We start from the raw sequence: 4,265 nt of genomic DNA on the forward strand, positions 1-4,265 counted from the left end.
TTCAGGCTAGAATGCTGAGGGTTCGAACCCTTCTCCCTGCTCGTTTCATTACATTATTATGCCAGTCTCAGAGCAAATAGCCTGGATTGTTACTGCCATCTCGTTCCACGCCCTCTTCCACACGTCATTCTCCACCTGACTGGCTCGCTTGTGGGCGTGCGGTGTACCAAACTCACGTAAAGTGGCAGTAATAAAGCCTCTCTTGAATAAGACAAACTTTGACCTCCCATTCTTCTCAAACATTTTAGAAAAGCTGTTGCGCAGCAACCCACTTCCTTCCTGAAGACAAATAATGTATACGGAACGCTTCAGTCTGGTTTTAGACTCCATAATAGTACAGAGACTGTACTTGTAAATTACCTTTTAATGGTGTCAGACCAAGGCTCTACATCTGTCCTCGTGCTCATTGACCTTAGTGCCGCTTTTGACACCATCGATCACCACATTCTTTTGAAGAGATTGGATACCCTGATTGGTCTGCACGGACAAGTTCTTGGTTTAGATCTTTTCTGTTGGAAAGATATCAGCTCGTCTCTGTGGATCGTTTGTCCTCTGACAAATCAATTGTAAGTTTCGCTGTTCCTCAAGGTTCCGTTTTAGGACAACTATAGTTTTCACTATATATTCTACCTCTTGGTTATGTCATTCAGAAGAAACACAATGTCAACTTTCACTGCTATGTGGATGACACACAGCTGTACATTTTGATGAAACATGGTGAAGTCCCAAAATTGCCAACCCTGGAAGCCTGTATTTTAGACATAAGGAAGTAGATGGCGGCAAATGATTTACTTTTAAACTCTGACAAAACAGACATGCTAGTTCTAGGTCCCACCAAACAAAGATATCTGCTACAATTAATCTTGATGGTTGTACCGTCAGTGTTACTCTGGACCCTGATTTCTCTTTCGATGAACATATCAAGACTATTTCAAGGATAGCTTTATTCCATCTTCGTAACATTGCAAAAATCAGAAACATTTAGTCCAACAATTATGCAGAAAAGCTAATCCATGTTTTGTCACTTCTATATTAGACTACTAATCTAGATTAGACTCTCCGGCTACCCAAATAAAGCACTAAATACATTTCAGTTAGTGCTAAATATGGCAACTTCACTAGAACCACATTTTTGTATCATATTACTCCAGTGCTAGCCTCTCTACACTGAATTCCTGTTTAGGGCTAGGGCTGATTTCAACATTTTACTGCTAACCTACAAGGCATTACATGGACTTGCTCCTACCGATCTCTCCGATTTGGTCCTGCCGTACATACCTACTTGTACCCTACAGTCACAAGACAGGCCACCTTATTGTCCTTAGAATTTCTAAGCAAAAGCTGGATGCAGGGGTTTCTCCTATAGAGCTTAATTTGTATAGAATGGTCTGCCTATCCACGTGAGAGACGTAGTCTCGGTCTCAACCTTTAAGTCTTTACTGAAGAGTCATCTCTTCAGTAGGTCCTATGATTGAGTGTAGTCTGGCCCAGGGGTGCTAAGGTGAACGGCAAGGCACTGGAATGACGAAACGCTCTTGCGGTCTCTGCCTGCCTTGCTCTGGCTTACTGGGGCTCTTCCATGCTGCCCCTAGGAGGGGTGCGTCACGTCATGCCAGGCTTTCTTGCGCTACACTCGACTTGAGTGGGTTGAGTCACTGACGTGATCTTCCTGTCCAGTCTTGCGCCCCCTCGGGCTTGTGCGGTGGCAGAGATCTTCATGGGCTGTAAGCTCAGCCTTGTTTCAGGGTAGTAAGTTGGTGGTCTTTTGATATTTCTGTAGTGGTGTGGGGGCTGTGCTTTGGCAAGGTGGGTGGAGTTATATCTTGCCTGGTTGGCCCTGTCCAGGGGTATTGCTGGACGGGGCCAGTGTCCCCCGACCCCCCCCCCCCCCCCCCCCCCCGTCTCAGCCTGCAATAGTCTATGTACCGGGGGGCTAGGGTCAGTCTGTTATATCTGGTGTAATTCTGCTGCCTTATCTGGTGTCCTCTCTCTCGCTCAGGACCTGAGCCCTAGGACCATGCCTCAGGACTACCTGGCCTGATGACTCCTGGCTGTCCCCAGTCCACCTGGTCGTGCTGCTGCTCGTTTCAGCTGTTCTGCCAGCGGCTATGGAACCCTGACCTGTTCACCAGACGTGCTACCTTGTCCTGGACCTGCTGTTTTCGACTCTCCATCTTCCTCTCTGTCTACCACACCTGCTGTCTCGATCTCTGAATGCTCGGCTATGAGAAGCCAACTGACATTTACTCCTGAGGTGCTGAGCTGTTTCTCCCTCTACAAACACTGTGATTATTCTTTGATCCTTCTGGTAATCTATGAACGTTTGAACATCTTGAAGAACAATCTGGCCTTAATGGCCATGTACTCTTATAATCTCCACCCGGCACAACCAGAAGAGGACTGGCCACCCACCCCTCATAACCTGGTTCCTCTCTAGGTTTCTTCCTAAGTTTTTCCTAGCAACCGTGCTTCTACATCTGCATTGCTTGCTGTTTGGGGGTTTAGGCTGTATTTCTGTATAAGCACTTTGTGACATCTGCTGATGTAAAAAGGGGTTTATAAATACATTTGATTGATTGATATGTATGTGTGTTTGTGTGTGTGTATGGGTTGGTAGTTGGTTGGGGTTGTGTTGGGAGTGGGGTGGGGTAATGTGTTTATTGTGTGGAGTTTATGGCATGGGTGTGTTTATGTGATGTTTGTGGGTGTGGGTGTGTTTATGTGATGTTTGAAGCTAGGTTCATGCATGATTAGAGTGTGTAGGAGTATATGGATTTTACCTCTATGAAATGTTTGTACTACATTTGAGATGTCATTCGCACTGTGTGTGTTTGTGATCTTGATCTTGTAAATCTAGTTGCTCTTCGATAGAGGAAGAGGATGTTTTCCACTTCCAAACAAACTTTTTTTTCCCCAAAGATATATATTTTTTAAATCTTAAGTTCAAAGCTCAAACTTTAAGAGGTCTGTAACCTGTATAGAACTTAACGCCTTCATTAGATGAATTGTATTAATAATACAACAATGGGGAAGGTTGATGGATGAATGTGCCAAGGTGTTGCATTTGCAAATGAATTTGAGACATAGTAAACAAATCTAGAGATTTAATCATAGCTATCAGAGTCACTAGCCAGTACTGGCCCCTTTTCCCTCAAGAGATAACAACATTCACCTGTGAGCCGTGGTCAAATATTGGACTTGGGCTATCTAGAGATCAATACAAATACTACTGGCAGTAAATAATGAACTAGTAGACACTACATCAAAAAGTGTTTTGTTTCCAATAGCTGCCTTCAGTACGATACTGTACCATGTACTACCATCAGCTGTTTTTTTTACACAACACTACTGTACTCTACAGAATGTATTATTCTGTCTAATAACATATTAAAGGATGACAATGTGGAGACAGTTCACTTCCAGGTCATAGGCATCCAGCTGTCTTAATGCTAGAAAATAACAATACAGACAATAATTAACAATCTATGAAACAATCGACAGAAAATTCAGGAGAAAGTAAAACATCACTCTTCAGGTCGATAATGCCTTTAAAGTCGCAAAGTAGTGCAATAGAGAGCAGCAATTCACATATATACACACACTCATGCACGTGCACACACAAACTTGCTCTCCTCCAGGTGTCAGATTCCAAGGTGACTGTGTCTGTGACTCATGAGCAGCAGATGAAGTTACCAGGGGAAATGGGGACTCGTGGCGACACTGCGGGACACCTTTGGACCTATCATCTAGTCCGGTCTGAGCGTGCGCCACAGCTGTTCCCACCAGCTCCTCTCCCCCACCCCCCCCTCTCCACAGTCCAACCTGTTGGCAGGCTCAGTGTGGCAGCAGGATAACAGCATGCATTATACATTCTCTTTACAGCTTCACGCGTTCAGGTCGCCCTGGACATGCTCAGGTGGACAGGTGATGTCACCACCACTAAATGAGAGGTTGGAGCTGAGAATGAGGAGACGGGGAGAAGAGTGATCTCAGCCCTATACAGTCACTTCATTAATAAGGTTTCCACTGTAACAGCCATGAAATATTATATAACATATCATGATGTGTTATATGACATAAGTCATGTCATATAACAGATCAAATGGTTTCTATATGAAAGAGCACATGGAAATGATTTCATGAATAAAGATGCTAAAGGCAAGGAACAAAGAGGTACAGTAGGACACAATGTCTCCGAGGCTTAGACCAACGCTGGCCTCCCCTAGAAAGGAACGTGGGGTGACTCGAGGCCATCAGGCACAGTT

General features: G+C 44.5%; 1 long non-coding RNA gene across 1 annotated transcript; it reads left to right on the forward strand.

Moving 5' to 3' along the window:
• Positions 1–253: 253 nt before the first annotated feature.
• Positions 254–3,422, forward strand: LOC145862368 (uncharacterized). The gene is made up of 2 exons (XR_014381784.1): positions 254–566; positions 2,000–3,422. It is a non-coding gene; the product is annotated as an uncharacterized LOC145862368 (long non-coding RNA).
• The last annotated feature ends 843 nt before the right edge of the window (positions 3,423–4,265 follow it).

The sequence above is a fragment of the Salmo salar genome, chromosome 20, assembly GCF_965601325.2.
Source record: "Salmo salar chromosome 20, fSalSal1, whole genome shotgun sequence".
Taxonomy (NCBI): Eukaryota; Metazoa; Chordata; class Actinopteri; order Salmoniformes; family Salmonidae; genus Salmo; species Salmo salar.